The following is a 25,227-nucleotide window of genomic DNA, read 5'->3' as shown; positions in this document are numbered from 1 at the left end:
TCGATTTCACGCAACTTTTGGGATATCTTCCAGTCCGGGGGACTCTAAACTAACTCCGGATGGCCTCAATTTGCACTGAAATGCGCACAGCATAAATTTTTGAACGTCCACTTTGGAGCTTGTGGGCCGAAATATAGCCACACTTCACTTTAAGACTGAAAGAGTAGCCGAGATCGCCTTACGCGCATCGTGATTTTGACCATTTTTGGATCCATTTCTCGGAACTTGGAGGATATTTTCCAGTCACGGGGACTCTAAACTAACTCCTGATCGCCTTGCTTTGCATTGAAATGGACAGAGCAAAACTTTTTGACCGCTCACTTTCGAGCTTGTGGGCCGAAATATAGCCACACTTTACTTTAAGACTGAAACAGTAGCCGAGACCGCATTTCGCGCATCGTGATTTTGAGAAATTTCGGCTCGCTTTCCCGGAACTTGGGGAATATTTTCTAGTCCCGGGAACCCTAAGCTAAGTCCTCATGGCCTTGTTTTGCAGTGAAATGGACACAGCAAAACTTTTTGAACGCTCACTTTCGAGCTTGTGGGCCGAAATATAGCCACACTTGACTTTAAGACTGAAACAGTAGCCGAGACCACGTTACGCGCATCGTGATTTTGATCAACTTGCGCTTGCTTTCCCGGAACATAGGGAATATTTTCCAGTCCTGGGGACCCAAAACTAACTTTTGATAGCTTTGGTTTGCAGTGAAATGCACACAGCAAAACTTTTTGAACGCTCACTTTCGAGCTTCTGGACAGAAATATAGCCCCACTTCACTTTAAGACTGAAAGGGTAGCCGAGACCGCTTTGGGAGCATCGTGATTTTGACCAACTTCAGCTCGATTTACCGGAACTTGGGGAATATTTTCCAGTCCCTTGGACGCTAAACTAACTCGTGATGGCCTTGTTTTTCAGTGAAAGAACACAGCAAAACTTTTTGAACGTTGACTTTCGGGCTTCTGGGCCGAAATATACCCCCACTTCACTTTAAGACTGAAAGAGTAGCCGATACCGCATTTCGCCCATCGTGATTTTGATCAACTTCGGTTCGATTCCCCGGATCTTGGGCAATATTTTTCAGTCCCGCGGACTCTAAACTAACCCCTGATGGCCTTGGTTTGCAGTGAAATGGACACAGCAAAACTTTTTGAACGCTCACTTTCGGGCTTCTGGCCCGAAATATAGCCCCACTTCACTTTAAGACAGAAAGAGTAGCCGAGACCACTTTAGGGGCATCGTGATTTTGACCAACCTCGGCTCAATTTCCCGGACCTTGGGGCATATTTTCTTTTCCCGGGGACGCTAAACTAACTCCTGATGGCCTTGGTTTGCAGTGAAATAAAGACAGCAAAACTTTTTGAACGTTCACTTTCGGGCTTCTCGCCTGAAATATAGCCCCAGTTCACTTTAAGAATCAAAGAGTAGCCGAGACCGCCTTACGCGCATCGTAATTTTGACCAACTTCGCCTCGATTTCCCGGAAGTTGGGGGATATTTTCCAGTCCCGCGGACTCTAAAGTAACTCCTGGTGGCCTTGCTCTGGCGTCAAATGGACAGAGCACAACTTTTTTAACCCGCTCACTTTCGAGCTTCTGGGGGGAAATATTGCCCAAGTTCACTTTAAGAATAAAAGAGTAACCGGGACCGCCTTACGCGCATCGTGATTTTGACCAACTTTGGCACGATTTCCCTGGAAATGGGGGATATTTTCCGGTACCGGGGACTCTAAACTAACTCCTGATTTCCTAAGTTTGAATTGAAATGGACAAAGCACAACTTTTTGAACGCTCTCTTTTGAGCTTCTGGGCCGAAGCATAGCCCTACTTCACTTTAAGAGTGAAAGACTAGCCGAGACCGCCTTACGCGTATCGTGACTTTGGGCTACTTCGGCTCGATTTCCCGGACCTTGGGAGATAATTGCCAGTCCCGGGCACTCTAAACTAATTCCTGATGGCCTTGGTTTTCAGTGAAATGGACACAGCCAAACTTTTTGAACGTTCACTTTCGAGCTTCTGGGCTGAAATATAGCCCCACTTCACTTTAAGACTGAAAGAGTAGCCGGCACCGCCTTACGCGCATGGTAATTTTGTCGAACTGCGGCTTGATTTCCTGGGACTTGGGGGATATTTTCCAGTCCCGGAAGCTCTAAACTAACTCCTGAATGCCTTGGTTTTTAGTGAAATGGACACAGGTAAAAGGAGCGCACGCTCGGTTTCCAGGTTGTAGGCCGAAATATAGCCCCACTTTATTTTAAGACTGAAAGTGTACACGAAACCGCCATAGGCGCATCGAAAGTTTTAGCCACTATGGCTCCATATGCCAAAACTTGGGGGATATTTTCCAGTCCCGGGGACTCTACCCTAACTCTTGATGGCCTTAGTTTTCAGTAAAATGGTCACAGGTAACAGGAGCGCACGCTCGGTGTCGAGCTTCTAGGCCGAAATGTAGCCCCAGTTCATTTTAAGACTGAAAGAGTAAACCAAACTGCCGTACGCCTATCGTAATTTTAAGAAAGTATGGCTCAATTTGCCGAAACTTGGAGGATAGCTTCCAGTCTCGAGGATTCTAACCTATCTCCTGATGGACTTAGTTCTTAGTGAAACGGACACAGGTAAAAGGAGAGCACGCTCGGTGTCGAGCTTGTAGGACCGAAATATAGCCCCACTTCATTTTCGGAGTAAACGAGTAGCCGAGACCGCCTTAGGCGCATCGTGATTTTGAGCATCTTTGGCTCGATTTGCCGTAATTCGGGGAATATTTTCCAGTCCCGAGGACTCTATGTTAACTCCTGATGAACTTAGTTTTCAGTGATATGTACGCAGGCAAAAGGAGCGCACGCTCGGTGTTGAGCTTCTCGGCCGAAATATAGCCCCACCTTATTTTAAGACTGAAAGAGTAGCCGAGACCGCCTTACGCGCATCGTGATTTTGAGCAACTTTGGCTCGATCTGCCAGAATTTGGGAAATATTTTCCAGTCCCAAGGACTCTAAACTAACTCCTGATGGCCTAAGATGTCAGTGAAATGGACACAGGTAAAATTAGCGTACGCCCGGTCTCGAGCTTCTAGGTCGAAATATAGCCCCCTTTAATTTTAAGACTGAAAGAGTAGCCGAGACCGCCTTACGCGCATCGTGATTTTGGGCCACTTTTGCTCGATTTCCCGCAAGTTGGCGAATAATTTAAAGTCCCGGGGACGCTAAACTAACTCCCGATGACCTTGGTTTGTAGTTGAATGAACACAGCAAAACATTCTGAACGCTCACCTTCGAGCTTCAGTGCCGCAATATAGCCCTACTTAAATTTAAGACTGAAAGAATAACCTAGAGCCCGTTACGCGCATCGTAATTTTCATCAACTTCGGCGCCATTTCCTGGAACTTGGAGAATATTTTCCAGTTCCGGGGACTCTAAACTAACTCCTGATTGCCTTGGTTTGCAGTGAAATGGACACAGCAAAGCTTTTTGAATGCTCACTTTCGAGCTTGTGGGCCGAAATATAGCCATCCTTCACTTTAAGACTCAAACAGTAGCCGAGACCACGTTTCGCGCATCGTGATTTTGATCAACTTAGGCTCGATTTCCCGGAACTTGCGAAATATTTTGCAGTCCCGGGGACTCTAAACTAACTCGTGCTGGTCTTGGTTTGCAGTGAAACGGAAACAGAAAAAGTTTTTGAACGGACACTTTCGAGCTTCTGGACCGAAATAGAACCCCACTTTACTTGAAGACTGAAAGAGTAGCCGAGACCGCCTTACGTGCATTGTGATTTTGAGCAACTTCGGCTCCATTTGCCGGAACTAAGGGATATATTCCAGTTCTGAGGACTCTAAACTAACTCCTGATTGCCTTGGTTTGCAGTAAAATAGACCCAGCAAAAGTTTTTGAACGCTCAATGTCGAGCTTCTGGGCCAAAATATAGCCCCCCATTACTTTAACACTGAAAGAGTAGCCGAGACCGCCTTACGTGCATCGTGATTTTGACAAACTTCGGGTTGATTTCCCGGAACTTATGGGATATTTTCCAGTCCTAGAGACTCTCAACTAACTCCTGCTTGTCTTGGTTTGCAGTGAAATGGACACAGCGAAAGTTTTTGAACGCTCACTCTCGAGCTTCTGGGCCGATATACAGCCCCATTTTACTTTAAGACTGAAAGAGTAGGCGAGACCGTCTTGAGCGAATCGTGATTTCAACCAATTCCGCGTTTATTTCCCGAATCTTGGGGGATATATTCCAGTCAAAGAGACTCTACAATAACTCCTGATGGCCTTGGTTTTCAGTGAAATGGACAGAGCACAACTTTGGAGCTTCTGGGCAGAAATATAGCCCCACTTTACTTTAAGACTGAAACAGTAGATGAGACCGCCTTACGCGCATCGTAATTTTGACGAACTTCGCATGGATTTCCCGGAACTTGGGGGATATTTTGCAGTCCCTTGGACGCTAAACTAAGTCCTGATGGCCTTGTCTTGAAGTCAAATGGACACAACAAAACTTTTTGAACGCTCACTTTCTAGTTTTGGGCCGAAATATAGCCACACTTCACTTTAGGACTGACAAAATAGCCGAGACCACGTTACGCGCATCATGAATTTGATCAGCTTCGGCTCGATTTCCCGGGACTTGGGGGATATTCTCCAGTCCCGGGGACTCTAAACTAACTTCTGATGGCCTTGGTTTGCACTGAAAGTGACAGAGCAAAACTTTTTAAACACTCACTTTCGAGCTTCTGGGCCGAAATATAGCCCCACTTCACTTTAAGACTGAAAGAGTAGCCGAGACCACCTTACGCACATCGTGATTTTGACCAACTTCGGCTCGATTTACCGGAACTTGGGGGATATTTTCCAGTTCCAAGGACTCTTAAGTAACCCCTGATATGCCTTGGTTTGCATTGAAATGGATACAGCAAAACTTTTTGAACGCTCACTTTTGAGCTTCTGGGCCGAAATATAGCCCCACTTCGCTTTAAGACTGAAAGAGTAGCCGAGACCGTCTTACGCGAATCGTGATTTTGACCAACGTCTTCTCGATTTTCCGAAACTTCGGAAATACATTCCACTCGCGGGGACTGTAAACTAACTACTGATAGCCTTGGTTTGGAGTGAAATAGACACAGTAATTTTTTTTGAGCTTTGAGCTTGTGGGCCGAAAGAGCGCCCCACTTCACTTTAAGACTGAAGGAGTAGCCGACACCACCTTAAGCGCACCGTGATTTTGACCAACTTCGGCTCGATTTGCCGGAACTTAGGGGATATTTTCCAGTCCCGGGGACCCTAAACTAACTCCTGATTGTCTTGGTTTTTAGTGAAATGGACACAGCGAAACTTTTTGAACACTCACTCTCGAGCTTCTGGACCGAAATATAGCCCCACTTTACTTTAAGACTGAAAGAGTAGCCGAGACCGTCTTGCGCAAATCGTGATTTTGACCAACTTCGGGTCGATTTCCCGGAAATTGGGGAATATATTCCATTTCCGCGGGGACTAAACTAACTCCTGATGGCCTTGGTTTTCAGTCAAATGGACAAAGGAAAGCTTTTTGAACACTCTCTTTGTAGCTTCTGGGCCGAAATAGAATCCCACTTCACTTTCAGACTGAAATAGTAGCCGAGACCGCCTCACGCGCATCGTGAGTTAGACCAAGTTGAGCTCGATTTCACGCAACTTTTGGGATATTTTCCAGTCCGGGGGACTCTAAACTAACTCCGGATGGCCTTGGTTTGCACTGAAATGCGCACAGCATAAATTTTTGAACGCCCACTTTGGAGCTTGTGGGCCGAAATATAGCCCCACTTCACTTTAAGACTGAAAAAGTAGCCGAGACCGCATTTCCCGCATCGTGATTTTCATCAACTTCGGCTCGCTTTCCCGGAACTTGGGGAATATTTTCCAGTCCCGGGGACCCTAAACTAACTCCTGATCGCCTTGCTTTGCATTGAAATGGACAGAGCAAAACTTTTTGAACGCTCACTTTCGAGCTTGTGGGCCGAAATATAGCCACACTTTACTTTAAGACTGAAAGAGTAGCCGAGACCGCATTTCGCGCATCGTGATTTTGATCAACTTCGGCTCGCTTTCCCGGAACTTGGGGAATATTTTCCAGTCCCGGGGACCCTAAACTAACTCCTGATCGCCTTGTTTTGCAGTGAAATAGACACAGCAAAACTTTTTGAACGCTCACTTTCGAGCTTGTTGACCGAAATATAGCCACACTTTACTTTAAGACTTAAACAGTAGCCGAGACCGCATTTCGCGCATCGTGACTTTGATCAACTTCGGCTCGCTTTCCCGGAACTTGGGGAATATTTTCCAGTCCCGGAGACCCTAAACTAACTTTTGATCGCTTTGGTTTGCAGTGAAATGCACACAGCAAAACTTTGTGAACGCTCACTTTCGAGCTTCTGGACAGAAATATAGCCCCACTTCACTTTAAGACAGAAAGAGTAGCCGAGACCACTTTAGGGGCATCGTGATTTTGACCAACCTCGGCTCAATTTCCCGGACCTTGGGGCATATTTTCTTGTCCCGGGGACGCTAAACTAACTCCTGATGGCCTTGGTTTGCAGTGAAATAAAGACAGCAAAACTTTTTGAACGCTCACTTTCGGGCTTCTCGCCCGAAATATAGCCTCACTTCACTCTAAGACTGAAAGAGTAGCCAACACTACCTAACGCAAATCGTGATTTTGACCAACTTCGGCTCGATTTCCCGGAAGTTGGGGGATATTTTCCAGTCCCAGGGACTCTAAACTAGCTCCTGATGGCTTTGGTTTGCAGTCAAATAAACACAGGCAAACTTTTTGAACGCTCACTTTCAAGCTCGTGGGCAGGAATAAAGCCTCACTTCACTTTAAGACTGAAACAGCAAGCGAGGTTCCCTAACGCGCACCGTGATTTTGACCAACTTCGGCTAAATTTCCCTGAACTTGGAGGGATATTTTCCAGTCCCGAAGACTCTTAAGTAACCCCTGATGGCCTTCGTTTGCATTGAAATGGATACAGCAAAACTTTTTGAAGCTCACTTTTGAGCTTCTGGGCCGAAATATAGCCCCACTTCACTTTAAGACTGAAAGACTAGCCAAGACCGTCTTGCGCGCATCGTGATTTTGACCAACGTCTTCTCGATTTTTGCGGAACTTGGGAAATATATTGCAGTCCCGGGGACTCTAAACTAACTCCTGATGGCCTTGGTTTGCAGTGAAATGGACACAGCAAATTTTTTGCAGCGCTCACTTTGGAGCTTCTGGGCCGAAATAGAGCCCCACTTCACTTTAAGCCTGAAGGAGTAGCCGAGGCCGCCTTAGCCGCATCGTGATTTTGACCAACTTCGGCTTGAGTTGCCAGAACTTAAAAGATATTTTCCACTCCCGGGGACTCTAAACTAACTCATGATGGCCTTGGTTTTCAGTGAAATTGAGAAAGGAAAACTTTTTGAACGCTCACTTTCGAGCTAACTCCTGATGGCCTTGGTTTGCAGTGAAATGGACACAGCAAATTTTTTGCAGCGCTCACTTTGGAGCTTCTGGGTCGAAATATAGCCCTACTTCACTTTCAGACTGAAAGAGTAGCCGAGACGGCCTTACGCGAATCGTTATTTTGACCAACTTCGTCTCGATTTCGCGGAACTTGGAGGATATTTTCCAGTTCCGGGGACTGTAAAGTACTTCCTGAGGGCCTTGCTTTGCAGTGAAATGGGCACAGCATAACTTTTTGAAGGCTCACTTTCGAGCTCCTGGGCCAAAACATACAGCCACGTCACTTTAAGACTAAACGAGTAGCCGAGACTGCTTTACGCGCATCGTGATTTTCACAAACTTCGGCTCGATTTCCCGGAAATTGGGGGATATTTTGATGTCCCGGAGACTGTAAACTATCTCCTGATGTGGCTTGGTTCGCGGTGAAATGGTTACAGCAAAACTTTTTGAAATTTCACTTTCGAGCCTCTCGGCCTAAATATAGCCCGAGTTCACTTTAAGAATGAAAGAATAGCCGAGACCGCCTTACGCGCATCGTGATTTTGACCAACTTTGACTCGATTTCCCAGGAAATGGGGAATATTTTCCGGTACCGGGGACTCTAAAGTAACTCCTGATTGCCTTGGTTTGCATTGAAATGGAGAGAGCAAAACTTTTTCAACGCTCCCCTTCGGGCTTCTGAGCCGAAATATAGCCCCACTTCAGTTTAAGACTGAAAGAGTAGCCGAGACCGTCTTACGCGCATCGTGATTTTGACCAACTTTGGGTGGATTTCCCGAAACTTCGGGGATATATTCAAGTTGCAAGGACTCTAAACTAACCCCTGAAGGCCTTGGTCTGCAGTGAAATGGACACAGCAAATTTTTTTGAACGCTTACTTTCGAAATTCTGGGCCGAAATATAGCCCCACTTCACTTTAAGACTGAAATAGTAGCCGAGACCGCCTTAGACGCATCGTGATTTTGACCAACTTCGGCTTGAGTTGCCAGAACTTAAGGGATATTTTTTAGTCCCACGGACTCTAAACTAACTCATGATGGCCTTCGTTTTGAGTTAAATTGAGAGAGCAAAACATTTTGAACGCTCACTTTCGAGCTTCTGGGCCGAATTATACAGCCACGTCACTTTAAGACTAAAAGAGTAGCCGACACTACTTTACGCGCATCGTGATTTTGACAAACTTCGGCTGGATTTCCCGGGACTTGGGGGATATTTTGATGTCCCGGACACTGTAAACAATCTGCTGATGTGGCTTGGTTTGCGGTGAAATGGACACAGCAAAACTTTTTGAACTTTCACTTTCGAGCTTCTGGGCCGAAATATAGCCCCAGTTCACTTTAAGAATCAAAGAGTAGCCGAAACCGCCTTACGCGCATCGTGATTTTGACAAAATTGGGCACGATTTCCCCGAACTTGGGCGATATTTTCCAGTCCCGAGGAGTCTAAACTAACTCCTGATGGCCTTGGTTTGCAGTGAAATGAACACAGCAAAACTTTTTGAACTTTCACTTTCTAGCTTTCCGGCCGAAATATAGCCCCAGTTCACTTTAAGAATCAAAGAGTAGCCGAGACCGCCTTACGCGCATCGTGATTTTGAGCAACTTCCGCTCGATTTTCTTGAATTTTGGCGATATTTTCAAGTCCCGGGAACTCTAAACTAACTCCTGATGGCCTTGGTTTGATGTGAAATGGACGCAGGAAAACTTTTTGAACGCTCAGTTTCGAGCTTCTGGGCCGAAATACAACGGTACTTCACTTTAAGACTGAAATAGTAGCCGAGACCTCCTTACGAGCATCGTGATTTTGACTCAGTTCAGCTCGATTTCCCGGAACTTGGGGTATATTTTCCAGTCCGGGGGACTTTAAACTAACTCCTGATGGCCTTGGTTTGCAGTTAAATGCACAAAGCGTAACTTTTTAAAGGTTCACTTTCGAGCTTCTGGGCCGAAATATAGCCCCACTTTATTTTAAGACTGAAAGAGTAGCCGAGACCGTCTTACGAGCATCGTGATTTTGACCAACTTCCGTTGGATTTCCCGGAACTTCGGGTATATATTCCAGTCCCGGGGACTCTAAACTAACTGCTGATGGCCTTGGTTTGCAGTGAAATAGACACAGCACATTTCTTTGAACGCTCACTTTCGAGCTTCTCGGCCGAAATATAGCCCTACTTCACTTTAAGACTGAAAGAGTAGCCGAGATCGCCTTACGCGCATCGTAATTTTGACCAACTTCGGCTCGATTTCCCGGAAGTTGGCGAATATTTTCAATTCGCGGGGAAGATAAACTAACTACCGATGGCCTTAGTTTGCAGTTAAATGGACACAGCAAAACTTTTTGAACGCTCACTTTCGAGCTTATGGCTCGAAATATAGCCCCACTTAACTTTAAGACTGAAAGAGTAGCCGAGACCGCCTTACGCGCATCGTGATTTTGGGATACTTCGGCTCGATTTCCCGGAAATAGGGAATTATTTTCCAGTCCCGGGGACTCTAAACTAACTTCTGATGGCCTTGGTTTGCAGTGAAATGGACACAGGAACACTTTTTGAACGCGCACTTTCGAGCTTGCTGGCCGAAATATAGCCCTACTTCTTTTTAAGACTGAAAGAGTAGGCGGGAGCGCCTTACGCGCATTGTGATTTTGAGGATCTTCGGCTTGATCTGGCGAAACTTGGGAGATATTTTCCAGTCCCAAAGTCTCTAAACTCACTCCTGATTGTCTAAGATGTGAGTGAAATAGACACAAAAATTTTTGAACCCTTACTTTCGAGCTTCTGGAGTTAAATCTAAGCCCACTTTACCTTAAGACTGAAAGAGTAGCCGAGACCCCCTTAAGCGCATGGTGATTTTGACTAACTTCGGGTGGATTTCCCGTAACTTGGGGGATATTTCCAGTTTCTTTGACGCTAAACTAAGTCGTGATGGCCTTGTTTTGCAGTGAAATGGACACAGCAAACCTTTTTAAACACTCAGTTTCGAGCTTCTGGGCCGAAATATTGCCCCAATTCACTTTAAGACTGAAAGAGTAGCCGAGACCGCCGTACGCGCGTCGTGATTTTGACCAACTTCGGTTAAATTTCCTGCAACTTGGGGGATATTTTCCAGTCCCGGGGACTCTAAACTGACCCCCGACGTCCTTGGTCTGCAGTAAAATGGACACAGCAAAACGTTTTGAACGCTCACTTTTGAGCTTCTGGGCCAAAATATAGCTCCACTTCACTTTAAGAGTGAAAGAGTAGCCGAGACCGCCTTACGCCCATCGTAATTTGGACCAACTTCGGCTCGATTTCCCGGAACTTGGGGGATATTTTCCAGTCACGCGGACTCTAAGGTAACCCCTGGTGGCCTTGCTCTGGAGTGAAATGGACACAGCACAACTTTTTGAACGCTCACTTTCGAGCTTCTGGGGGGAAATATTGCCCCAGTTGACGTTAGGAATGAAAGAGTAACCGGGATCGCCTTACGCGCATCGTGATTTTGACCAACTTTGGCTCGATTTCCCGGGAAATGGGGGATATTTTCCGGTACCGGGGACTCTAAACTAACTCCTGATTTCCTCGGTTTCCAGTGAAATGGACACAGCACAACTTTTTGAACGCTTACTTTTGAGCTTCTGGGCCGAAGCATAGCCCTACTTCACTTTAAGACTGAAACACTAGCCGAGACCGCCTTAAGCGCATCGTAATTTTGGGCTACTTGGGCTCGATTTCTCGGAACTTGGAAGATAATTGCCAGTCCCGGGCACTTTAAACTAATTCCTGATGGCCTTGGTTTTCAGTGAAATGGACACAGCCAAATTTTTTGAACGTTCACTTTTGAGCTTCTGCGCTGAAATATAGCCCCACTTCACTTTAAGACTGAAAGAGTAGCCGGCACCGCCTTACGCGCATGGTAATTTTGTCGACTTTCGGCTTGATTTCCTGGGACTTGGGGGATATTTTCCAGTCCCGGAAGCTCTAAACTAACTCCTGAATGCCTCGGTTTTTAGGTAAAAGGAGCGCACGCTCGGTTTCCAGGTTGTAGGCCGAAATATAGCCCCACTTTATTTTAAGACTGAAAGTGTACACGAAACCGCCTTAAGCGCATCGAAAGTTTTAGCCACTATGGCTCGATATGCCAAAACTTGGGGGATATTTTCCAGTCCCGGGGACTCTACCCTAACTCTTGATGGCCTTAGTTTTCAGTAAAAAGGTCACAGGTAACAGGAGCGCACGCTCGGTGTCGAGCTTCTAGGCCGAAATGTAGCCCCAGTTCAATTTTAAGACTGAAAGAGTAAACGAAACTGCCGTACGCCTATCGTAATTTTAAGAAAGTATGGCTCAATTTGCCGAAACTTGGAGGATAGCTTCCAGTCTCGAGGATTCTAAACTATCTCCTGATGGACTTAGTTCTTAGTGAAATGGACACAGGTAAAAGGAGAGCACGCTCGGTGTCGAGCTTGTAGAACCGAAATATAGCCCCACTTCATTTTCGGAGTAAACGAGTAGCCGAGACCGCTTTAGGCGCATCGTGATTTTGAGCATCTTTGGCTCGATTTACCGGAATTCGGGGAATATTTTCCCGTCCCGAGGACTCTATGTTAACTCCTGATGAACTTAGTTTTCAGTGATATGTACACAGGCAAAAGGAGCGCACGCTTGGTGTTGAGCTTGTCGGCCGAAATATAGCCCACTTCATTTTAACACTGAAAGAGTAGCCGAGACCGCCTTACGCGCATCGTGATTTTGAGCAACTTTGGCTCGATCTGCCAGAATTTGGGAAATATTTTCCAGTCCCAAGGACTCTAAACTAACTCCTGATGGCCTAAGATGTCAGTGATATGGACACAGGTAAAATTAGCGCACGCCCGGTCTCGAGCTTCTAGGTCGAAATATAGCCTCTCTTAATTTTAAGACTGAAAGAGTAGCCGAGACCGCCTTACCCGCATCGTGATTTTGGGCCACTTTTGCTCGATTTCCCGAAAGTTGGCGAATAATTTAAAGTCCTGGGGACGCTAAACTAACTCCCGATGACCTTGGTTTGCAGTTTAATAAACACAGCAAAACATTCTGAACGCTCACCTTCGAGCTTCAGTGCCGCAATATAGCCCTACTTAAATTTAAGACTGAAAGAATAACCGAGAGCCCGTTATGCGCATCGTAATTTTCATCAACTTCGGCGCCATTTCCTGGAGCTTGGAGAATATTTTCCAGTTCCGGGGACTCTAAACTAACTCCTGATTGCCTTGGTTTGCAGTGAAATGGACACAGCAAAGCTTTTTGAACGCTCACTTTCGAGCTTGTGGGCCTAAATATAGCCACACTTCACTTTAAGACTGAAACAGTAGCCGAGAGCGCGTTACGCGCATCGTGATTTTGAGCAACTTCTGCTCGCTTTCCTGGAACTTGGGGAATATTTTGCAGTCCCGGGGACTCTAAACTAACTCCTGATGGCCATGGTTTGCAGTGAAATTCACACAGCACAAGCTTTTGAACGAACACTTTCGAGCTTTTAGGCCGAAATATAGTCCCACGCCACTTACGACTTAAAGAGTAGCCGAAACCGGCGTGCGCGCATCGTGATTTTGACCAACTTCGGGTCGATATTCCGGAACTTGGGGGATATTTTCCAGTCTCAGGGACTCTAAACTAACTCTTGATGGCCTTGGTTTGCAGTGAAATGGAGACAGCAAAACTTTTTGAACGCTCACCTTCAAGCTTCTGGGCCGAAATATAAACCACTTTACTTTAATACTGAAAAAGTAGCCGAGACCGCCTTACGCGCATCGTAATTTTGACAAACTTCGGGTGGATTTCCCGAAACTTGGGGGATATTTTCCAGTCCCTTGGACGCTAAACTAGGTGCCGATGGCCTTGTTTTGCAGTGAAATGGACACAGCAAAGCTTTTTGAACGTTAACTTTCGAGGTTCTGGGCCGAAATATAGCCGTATTTCACTTGAAGACTCATACAGTAGCCGAGACCAGGATTCGCGCATCGTGATTTTGATCAACTTCGGCTCGATTTCCCGGAACTTGCGAAATATTTTGCAGTCCCGGGGACTCTAAACTAACTCGTGCTGGTCTTGGTTTGCAGTGAAATTCACACAGCACAAGTTTTTCAACGAACACTTTCGAGCTTTTACGCCAAGATATAGTCCCACATCACTTACGACTTAAAGAGTAGCCGAGACCGGCGTGCGCGCATCGTGATTTTGACCAACTTCGGGTCGATATTCCGGAACTTGGGGGATATTTTCCAGTCTCAGGGACTCTAAACTAACTCTTGATGGCCTTGTTTTAGAGTGAAATGGAGACAGCAAAACTTTTTGAACGCTCACCTTCAAGCTTCTGGTCCGAAATATAGCCCACTTTACTTTAATACTGAAAAAGTAGCCGAGACCGCCTTACGCGCATCGTGATTTTGGCAAACTTCGGTTGAATTTCCCGGAAGTTGGAGGATATTTTCCAGTCCCTTGGACGCTAAACTAGGTGCCGATGGCCTTGTTTTGCAGTGAAATGGACACAGCAAAGCTTTTTGAACGTTAACTTTCGAGCTTGTGGGCCTAAATATAGCCACACTTCACTTTAAGACTGAAACAGTAGCCGAGACCGCGTTAGGCGCTTCGTGATTTTGAGCGACTTCGGCTCGATTTCCCGGAACTTGCGAAATATTTTGCAATTCCATTGGACTCTAAACTAACTCGTGCTGGTCTTGGTTTGCAGTGAAACGGAAACAGAAAAGGTTTTTGAACGCATACTTTCGAGCTTCTGGACCGAAATAGAACCCCACTTCACTTGAAGACTGAAAGAGTAGCCGAGACCGCCTTACGTGCATCGTGATTTTGAGCAACTTCGGCTCGATTTGCCGGAACTAAGGGGATATATTCCAGTTCTGAGGACTCTAAACTAATTCCTGATGGCCTTGGTTTGCAGTAAAATAGACCCAGCAAAAGTTTTTGAACGCTCAATGTCGAGCTTCTGGGCCAAAATATAGCCCCCCATTACTTTAACACTGAAAGAGTAGCCGAGACCGCCTTACGTGCATTGTGATTTTGACAAGCTTCGGGTTGATTTCCCGGAAATTGGGGGATATTTTCCAGTCCCGCGGACTCTCAACTAACTCCTGCTTGTCTTGGTTTGCAGTGAAATGGACACAGCGAAAGTTTTTGAACGCTCACTCTCGAGCTTCTGGGCCGAAATACAGCCCCATTTTACTTTAAGACTGAAAGAGTAGGCGAGACCGTCTTGAGCGAATCGTGATTTTGAGCAATTTCGCGTTTATTTCCCGAAACTTGGGGTATATATTCCAGTCAAAGGGACTCTACAGTAACTCCTGATGGCCTTGGTTTTCAGTGAAATGGACAGAGCACAACTTTGGAGCTTCTGGGCAGAAATATAGCCCCACTTTACTTTAAGACTGAAAGAGTAGATGAGACCGCCTTACGCGCATCGTGATTTTGACGAACTTCGAATGGATTTCCCGGAACTTGGGGGATATTTTGCAGTCCCTTGGACGCTAAACTAAGTCCTGATGGCCTTGTTTTGAAGTCAAATGGACACAACAAAACTTTTTGAACGCTCACTTTCTAGCTTGTGGGCCGAAATATAGCCACACTTGACTTTAGGACTGACACAGTAGCCGAGACCACGTTACGCGCATAATGAATTTGATCAACTTCGGCTGGATTTCCCGGGACTTGGGGGATATTTTCCAGTCCCGGGGACTCTAAACTAACTCCTGATGGCCTTGGTTTCCATTGAAATGGATACGGCAAAACTTTTTGAACGCTCACTTTTGAGCTTCTGGTCCGAAATATAGCCCCACTTCACTTTAAGACTGAAAGAGTAGCCGAGACCGTCTTACGCGCATCGTGATTTTGACCAACTTCGGCTGGATTTTCCGGAACTTGGGAAATACATTCCACTCCCAGGGACTCTAAACTAACTACTGATAGCCTTGGTTTGCAGTAAAATAGACACAGTAATTTTTTTTTGAGCTTTGAGCTTGTGGGCCGAAATAGAGCCCCACTTCACTTTAAGACTGAAGGAGTAGCCGACACGGCCTTAAGCCCACCGTGATTTTGACCAACTTCGGCTCGATTTGCCGCAACTTGGGGGATATTTTCCAGTCCCGGGGACTCTAAACTAACTCCTGATTGTCTTGGATTTCAGTGAAATGGACACAGCGAAACTTTTTGAACGCTCACTCTCGAGCTTGTGGACCGAAATATAGCCCCACTTTACTTTAAGGCTGAAACAGTAGCCGAGACCGTCTTGCGCAAATCGTGATTTTGATCAACTTCGGCTCGCTTTCCCGGAACTTGGGGAATGTTTTCCAGTCCCGGGGACCCTACACTAAGTCCTGATGGCCTTGTTTTGAAGTGAAATGCACACAGGAAAACTTTTTGAAGCTCACTTTCTAGCTTGTGGGCCGAAATATAGGCACACTTGACTTTAAGACTGAAACAGTAGCCGAGACCACGTTACGCGCATCATGAATTTGATCAACTTCGGCTCCAATTCCCGGGACTTGGGGGATATGTTCCAGTCCCGGGGACTCTAAACTAACTCCTGATGGGCTTGGTTTGCATTGACATGGACACAGCACAATTTTTTGAACGCACACTTTCGAGATTCTGGGCCGAAATATAGCCCCACTTCACTTAAGACTGAAAGAGTAGCCGAGACCGCCTTGCTCGCATCGTGAGTTTGACAAACTTCCGGTCGATATTCCGGAACTTGGGGGATATTTTCCAGTCCCAGGAACTCTAAAATAACTCCGCATGGCCTTGGTTTGCAGTGAAATGGACAGAGCAAAACTTTTTGAACGCTCACCTTCGAGCTTCCTGGCCGAAATAAAGCCCCACTTTACTTTAAGACTTAAAGAGTAACCGAGACCACCTTACGCGCATTGTGATTTTGACAAACTTCGGGTGGATCTCCCGGAACTTGGGGAACATTTTCCAGTCCCTTGGACGCTAAACTAAGTCCTGATGGCCTTGTTTTGCAGTGAAATGGACACAGCAATACTTTTTGAACGCTCACTTTCGAGCTTGTGGGCCGAAATATAGCCACACTTTACTTTAAGACTGAAACAGTAGCCGAGACCGCATTTCGCGCATCGTGATTTTGATCAACTTGGGCTCGCTTTCCCGGAACTTGGGGAATATTTTCCAGTCCCAGGGACCCTAAACTAACTTTTGATAGCTTTGGTTTGCAGTGAAATGCACACAGCAAAACTTTTTGAACGCTCACTTTCGAGCTTCTGGACAGAAATATAGCCCCACTTCACTTTAAGACTGAAAGGGTAGCCGAGACCGCTTTGGGAGCATCGTGATTTTGACCAACTTCAGCTCGATTTACCGGAACTTGGGGAATATTTTCCAGTCCCAGGGACGCTAAACTAACTGGTGATGGCCTTGTTTTTCAGTCAAAGAACACAGCAAAACTTTTTGAAGGCTCACTTTCGGGCTTCTGGCCCGAAATATAGCCCCACTTCACTTTAAGACAGAAAGAGTAGCCGAGACCACTTTAGGGGCATTGTGATTTTGACCAACCTCGGCTCAATTTCCCGGACCTTGGGGCATATTTTCTTGGCCCGGGGTCGCTAAACTAACTCCTGATGGCCTTGGTTTGCGGTGAAATGAACACAGGAAAACTTTTCGAACTTTCAATTTCTAGCTTCTCGGCCGAAATATAGCCCCAGTTCACTTTAAGAATCAAAGAGTAGCCGAGACCGTCTTACGCGCATTGTGATTTTGACAAAATTCGGCTCGATTTCCCCGCACTTGGGCGATATTTTCCAGGCCCGAGCAGTCTAAACTAACTCCTGATGGCCTTGGTTTGCAGTGAAATGAACAAGGTAACAGTTTTTGAACGCTTATTTTCGAGTTTCTGGGATGAAATATAGCCCCACTTCACTTTAAGACTGAAAGAGTAGGCGAGACCGCCTTACGCGCATCATGATTTTGAGCAACTTCCGCTCGATTTTCTACAATTTTGGCGATATTTTCAAGTTCCGGGGAGTCCAAAGTAACTCCTGATGGCCCTGGTTTGATGTGGAATGGACGCAGGAAAACTTTTTGAACGCTCAGTTTCGAGCTTCTGGGCCGAAATACAACCGTACTTCACTTTAAGACTGAAATAGTAGCCGAGTCCTCCCTAGGAGCATCGTGATTTTGACCCAGTTCAGCTCGATTTCCCGGAACTTGGGGGATATTTTCCAGTCCGGGGGACTTTAAACTAACTCCTGATGGCCTTGGTTTGAAGTTAAATGCACAAAGCGTAATTCTCTAAAGGTTCACTTTCGAGCTTCTGGGCCGAAATATAGCCCCACTTTACTTTAAGACTGAAAGAGTAGCCGAGACCGTCTTACGAGCAGCGTCATTTTGACCAACTTCCGTTGGATTTCCCGGAACTTCGGGGATATATTCCAGTCGCGGGGACTCTAAACTAACTGCTGATGGCCTTGGTTTGCAGTGAAATGGACACAGCACATTTTTTTGAACGCTCACTTTCGAGCTTCTCGGCCGAAATATAGCTCTACTTTACTTTAAGACTAAAAGAGTAGCCGAGATCGCCTTACGCGCATCGTAATTTTGACCAACTTCGGCTCGATTTCCCGGAAGTTGGCGAATATTTTCAATTCCCAGGGAAGCTAAACTAACTTCCGCTGGCCTTAGTTTGAAGTTAAGTGGACACAGCAAAACTTTTTGAACGCTCACTTTCGAGCTTATTGCTCAAAATATAGCGCGAATTAACTTTAAGACTGAGAGAGTAGCCGAGACCGCCTTACGCGCATCGTGATTTTGGGATACTTCGGCTCGATTTCCCGGAAATAGGGAATTATTTTCCAGTCCTGGGGACTCGAAACTAACTCGTCATGGCCTTGGTTTTCAGTGAAATGGACACAGGAACACTTTTTGAACGCACACTTTCGAGCTTGCTGGCCGAAATATAGCCCTACTTCTTTTTAAGACTGAAAGAGTAGGCGGGAGCGCCTTACGCGCATTGTGATTTTGAGGATCTTCGGCTCGATCTGGCGAAACTTGGGAGATATTTTCCAGTCCCAAAGTCTCTAAACTCACTCCTGATTGTCTAAGATGTGAGTGAAATAGACACAAAAATTTTTGAACCCTTACTTTCGAGCTTCTGGAGTTAAATCTAAGCCCACTTTACCTTAAGACTGAAAGAGTAGCCGAGACCCCCTTAAGCGCATGGTGATTTTGACTAACTTCGGGTGGATTTCCCGTAACTTGGGGGATATTTCCAGTTTCTTTGACGCTAAACTAAGTCGTGATGGCCTTGTTTTGCAGTGAAATGGACACAGCAAAACTTTTTAAACACTCAGTTTCGAGCTTCTGGGCCGAAATATTGCCCCAATTCACTTTAAGACTGAAAGAGTAGCCGAGACCGCCCTACGCGCGTCCTGATTTGACCAACTTCGGTTAAATTTCCAGGAGCTTGGGGGATATTTTCCAGTCCCGGGGACTCTAAACTGAGCCCCGACGTCCTTCGTCTGCAGTAAAATGGACACAGCAAAACTTTTTGAACGCTCACTTTTTAGCTTCTGAGCCGAAATATAGCTCCACTTCACTTTAAGAGTGCAAGAGTAGCCGAGACCGCCTTACGCCCATCGTAATTTGGACCAACTTCGGCCCGATTTCCCGGAACTTGGGGGATATTTTCCAGTCCCGTGGACTCTAAAGTAACTCCTGATGGCCTTGCTCTGGAGTGAAATGGACACAGCACAACTTTTTGAACGCTCACTTTCGCGCTTCAGGGGCGAAATATTGCCCCAGTTCACTTTAAGAATGACAGAGTAACCGGGACCGCCTTACGCGCATCGTGATTTTGACCAACTGTGGCTCGATTTCCCGGGAAATGGGGGATATTTTCTGGTACCGGGGACTCTAAATTATCTCCTGATATCCTCGGTTTGCAGTGAAAGGGACACAGCACAACTTTTTGAACGCTCACTTTTGAGCTTCTGGGCCGAAGCATAGCCCTACTTTACTTTAAAACTGAAAGACTAGCCGAGACCACCTTACGCGCATCGTGATTTTGGGCTACTTCGGCGCGATTTCCCGGAACTTGGCAGATAATTGCCAGTCCCGGGCACTCTAAACTAATTCCTGATGGCCTTGGTTTTCAGTAGAATGGACACAGCGAAACTTTTTGAACGTTCACTTTCGAGCTTCGGGGCCGAAATATAGCCCCACTTCACGTTAAGACTAAAAGAGTAGCCGGCACCGCCTTACGCGCATGGTAATTTTGTCGAACTTCGGCTTGGTTTCCTGGGACTTGGGGGATATTTTCCAGTCCCGGAAGCTCTAAACTAACTCCTGAATGCCTTTGTTGTTAGTGAAATTGACACAGGTAAAAGGAGCGCACGCTCGGTTTCCAGGTTGTGGGCCGAAATATAGCTCCACTTTATTTTAAGTGTACACGGAACCGCCTTAAGCGCATCGAAAGTTTTAGCCACTATGGCTCGATATGCCAAAACTTGGGGGATATTTTCCAGTCCCGGGGACTCTACCCTAACTCTTGATGGCCTTAGTTTTCAGTAAAATGGTCACAGGTAACAGGAGCGCACGCTCGGTGTCGAGCTTCTAGGCCGAAATGTAGCCCCTGTTCATTTTAAGACTGAAAGAGTTAACGAAACTGCCGTACGCCTATCGTAATTTTAAGAAAGTATGGCTCAATTTGCCGAAACTTGGAGGATAGCTTCCAGTCTCGAGGATTCTAAACTATCTCCTGATGGACTTAGTTCTTAGTGAAATGGACACAGGTAAAAGGAGAGCACGCTCGGTGTCGAGCTTGTAGAACCGAAATATAGCCCCACTTCATTTTCGGAGTAAACGAGTAGCCGAGACCGCCTTACGCGCATCGTGATTTTGAGCATCTTTGGCTCGATTTGCCGGAATTCGGGGAATATTTTCCAGTCCCGAGGACTCTATGTTAACTCCTGATGAACTTAGTTTTCAGTGATATTTATGCAGGCAAAAGGAGCGCACGCTTGGTGTTGAGCTTCTCGGCCGAAATATAGCCCCACCTTATTTTAAGACTGAAAGAGTAGCCGAGACCGCCTTACGCGCATCGTGATTTTGAGCAACTTTGGCTCGATCTGCCAGAATTTGGGAAATATTTTCCAGTCCCAAGGACTCTAAACTAACTCCTGATGGCCTAAGATGTCAGTGAAATGGACACAGCTAAAATCAGCGCACGCCCGGTCTCGAGCTTCTAGGTCGTAATATAGCCCCCCTTAATTTTAAGACTGAAAGAGTAGCCGAGACCGCCTTACGCGCATCGTGATTTTGGGCCACTTTTGCTCGATTTCCCGCAAGTTGGCGAATAATTTAAAGTCCCGGGGACGCTAAACTAACTCCCGATGGCCTGGGTTTGCAGTTCAATGAACACAGCAAAACATTCTGAACGCTCACCTTCGAGCTTCAGTGCCGCAATATAGCCCTACTTAAATTTAAGACTGAAAGAATAATCGAGAGCCCGTTACGCGCATCGTAATTTTCATCAACTTCGGCGCCATTTCCTGGAACTTGGAGAATATTTTCCAGTTCCGGGGACTCTAAACTAACTCCCGATTGTCTTGGTTTGCAGTGAAATTGACACAGCAAAACTTTTTGAACGCTCACTTCTGAGGTTGTGGGCCGAAATATAGCCACACGTCACTTTAAGACTCGAACAGTAGCCGAGACCACGTTTCGCGCATCGTGACTTTGATCAACTTCGGCTCGATTTTCCGGAACTTGCGAAATATTTTCCAGTCCCGGGGACTCTAAACAAACTCGTGCTGGTCTTGGTATGCAGTGAAACGGAAACAGAAAAAGTTTTTGAACGCATACTTTCGAGCTTCTGGACCGAAATAGAACCCCACTTTACTTGAAGACTGAAAGAGTAGCCGAGACCGCCTTACGTGCATCGTGATTTTGAGCAACTTCGGCTCGATTTGCCGGAACTAAGGGGATATATTCCAGTTCTGAGGACTCTAAACTAATTCCTGATGGCCTTGGTTTGCAGTAAAATAGACCCAGCAAAAGTTTTTGAACGCTCAATGTCGAGCTTCTGGGCCAAAATATAGCCCCCCATTACTTTAACACTGAAAGAGTAGCCGAGACCGCCTTACGTGCATCGTGATTTTGACAAACTTCGGGTTGATTTCCTGGAAATTGGGGGATATTTTCCAGTCCCCGGGACTCTCAACTAACTCCTGCTTGTCTTGGTTTGCAGTGAAATGGACACAGCGAAGGTTTTTGAACGCTCACTCTCGAGCTTCTGGGCCGAAATACAGCCCCATTTTACTTTAAGACGGAAAGAGTAGGCGAGACCGTCTTGAGCGAATCGTGATTTTAACCAATTTCGCGTTTATTTCCCGAAACTTGGGGGATATATTCCAGTCAAAGGGACTCTACAGTAACTGCTGATGGCCTTGGTTTTCAGTGAAATGGACAGAGCACAACTTTGGAGCTTCTGGGCAGAAATATAGCCCCACTTTACTTTAACACTGAAAGAGTAGATGAGACCGCCTTACGCGCATCGTAATTTTGACGAACTTCGAATGGATTTCCCGGAACTTGGGGGATATTTTGCAGTCCCTTGGACGCTAAACTAAGTCCTGATGGCCTTGGTTTGCAGTGAAATGGACACAGCAAATTTTTTGCAGCGCTCACTTTGGAGCTTCTGGGCCGAAATAGAGCCCACTTCACTTTAAGACTGAAAGGGTAGTCGAGACCGCCTTACGCGCATCGTGATTTTGACCAACTTTCGCTCGATTTCCCAGGAAATGGGGAATATTTTTTGGTACTGGGGACTCTAAAGTAACTCCTGATTGCCTTGGTTTGCATTGAAATGGAGAGAGCAAAACTTTTTCAACGCTCCCCTTCGGGCTTCTGAGCCGAAATATAGCCCCACTTCAGTTTAAGACTGAAAAAGTAGCCGAGACCGTCTTACGCGCATCGTGATTTTGGCCAACTTCGGCTGGATTTCCCGAAACTTCGGGGATATATTCAAGTTCCAAGGACTCTAAACTAACCCCTGATTGCCTTGGTCTGCAGTGAAATGGACACAGCAAATTTTTTTGAACGCTTCCTTTCGAAATTCTGGGCCGAAATATAGCCCCACTTTGATTTAAGACTGAAATAGTAGCCGAGACCGCCTTAGACGCATCGTGATTTTGACCAACTTCGGCTTGAGTTGCCAGAACTTAAGGGATATTTTTGAGTCCCACGGACTCTAAACTAACTCATGATGGCCTTGGTTTTCAGTTAAATTGAGAGAGCAAAACTTTTTGAACGCTAACTTTCGAGCTTCTTGGCCGAAATATACAGCCACGTCACTTTAAGACTAAAAGAGTAGCCGAGACTGCTTTACGCGCATCGTGATTTTGACAAACTTCGGCTCGATTTCCCGGGACTTGGGGGATATTTTGATGTCCCGGACACTGTAAACAATCTGCTGATGTGGCTTGGTTTCCGGTGAAATGGACACAGCAAAACTTTTTGAACTTTTACTTTCGAGCTTCTGGGCCGAAATATAGCCCGAGTTCACTTTAAGAATCAAAGAGTAGCCGAGACCGCCTTACGCGCATCGTGATTTTGACAAAATTGGGCTCGATTTCCCCGAACTTGGCCGATATTTTCCAGTCCCGAGGAGTCTAAACTAACTCCTGATGGCCTTGGTTTGCAGTGAAATGAACACAGCAGAACTTTTTGAACTTTCACTTTCTAGCTTCTCGGCCGAAATATAGCCCCAGTTCACTTTAAGAATCAAAGAGTAGAAGAGACCGCCTTACGCGCATCGTGATTTTGACAAAATTGGGCTCGATTTCCCCGCACTTGGGCGATATTTTCCAGACCCGAGCAGTCTAAACTAACACCTGATGGCCTTGGTTTGCAGTGAAATGAACAAGATAACACTTTTTGAACGCTTATTTTCGAGCTTCTGGGATGAAATATAGCCCCACTTCACTTTAAGACTGAAAGAGAAGGCGAGACCGCCTTACGCGCATCGTGATTTTGAGCAACTTCCGCTCGATTTTCTACAATTTTGGCGATATTTTCCAGTCCCAGGGACTCTAAACTAACTCCTGATCGCCTTGTTTTGATGTGAAATGGACGCAGGAAAGCTTTTTGAACGCTCAGTTTCGAGCTTCTGGGCCGAAATACAACCGTACTTCACTTTAAGACTGAAATAGTAGCCGAGACCTCCTTACGAGCATCGTGATTTTAACCCAGTTCAGCTCGATTTTCCGGAACTTGGGGGATATTTTCCAGTCCGGGGGACTTTAAACTAACTCCTGATGGCCTTGGTTTGCAGTTAAATGCACAAAGCGTAACTTTTTAAAGGTTCACTTTCGAGCTTCTGGGCCGAAATATAGCCCCACTTTACTTTAAGACTGAAAGAGTAGCCGAGACCGTCTTACGCGCATCGTGATTTTGACCAACTTCCGTTCGATTTCCTGGAACTTCGGGGATATATTCCAGTCCCGGGGACTGTAAACTAACTGCTGATGGCCTTGGTTTGCAGTGAAGTGGACACAGCACATTTTTTTGAACGCTCACTTTCGAGCTTCTCGGCCGAAATATAGCCCTACTTCACTTTAAGACTGAAAGAGTAGCCGAGACCGCCTTACCCGCATCGTAATTTTGAACAACTTCGGCTCGATTTCCCGGAAGTTGGCGATTATTTTCAATTACCGGGGAAGCTAAACTAACTTCCGATGGCCTTAGTTTGCAGTTAAATGGACACAGCAAAACTTTTTGAACGCTCACTTTCGAGCTTATGGCTCGAAATATAGCCCCACTTAACTTTAAGACTGAAAGAGTAGCCGAGACCGCCTTACGCGCAAAGTGATTTTGGGATACTTCGGCTCGATTTCCCGGAAATAGGGGGATATTTTCCAGTCCCGGCGACTCTAAACTAACTGCTGATGGCCTTGGTTTCCAGTAAAATGGACACAGGAACACTTTTTGAACGCGCACTTTCGAGCTTGCTGGCCGAAATATAGCCCTAGTTCTTTTTAAGACTGAAAGAGTAGGCGGGAGCGCCTTACGCGCATTGTGATTTTGAGGATCTTCGGCTCGATCTGGCGAAACTTGGGAGATATTTTCCAGTCCCAAAGTCTCTAAACTCACTCCTGATTGTCTAAGATGTGAGTGAAATAGACACAAAAATTTTTCAACCCTTACTTTCGAGCTTCTGGAGTTAAATCTAAGCCCACTTTACATTAAGACTGAAAGAGTAGCCGAGACCCCCTTAAGCGCATAGTGATTTTGACTAACTTCGGGTGGATTTCCCCTAACTTGGAGGATATTTCCAGTCCCTTTGACGCTAAACTAAGTCGTGATGGCCTTGTTTTGCAGTGAAATGGACACAGCAAAACTTTTTAAACACTCAGTTTCGAGGTTCTGGGCCGAAATATTGCCCCAATTCACTTTAAGACTGAAGGAGTAGCCGAGACCACCGTACGCACGTCCTGATTTTGACCAACTTCGGTTAAATTTCCCGGAACTTGAGGGATATTTTCCATTCCAGGGACTCTAAACTGACCCCCGACGTCCTTGGTCTGCAGTAAAGTGGACACAGCAAAACTTTTTGAACGCTCACTTTTGAGCTTCTGGGCCGAAATATAGCTCCACTTCACTTTAAGAGTGAAAGAGTAACCGAGACCGCCTTACGCCCATCGTGATTTTGACCCACTTCGGCTCGATTTCCCGGAACTTGGGGGATATTTTCCAGTCACGCGGACTCTAAAGTA

This window comes from Orbicella franksi, chromosome 5 (assembly GCF_964199315.1).
Source record: "Orbicella franksi chromosome 5, jaOrbFran1.1, whole genome shotgun sequence".
Taxonomy (NCBI): domain Eukaryota; kingdom Metazoa; phylum Cnidaria; class Anthozoa; order Scleractinia; family Merulinidae; genus Orbicella; species Orbicella franksi.
Note: the sequence above shows the minus strand (reverse complement) of the source record.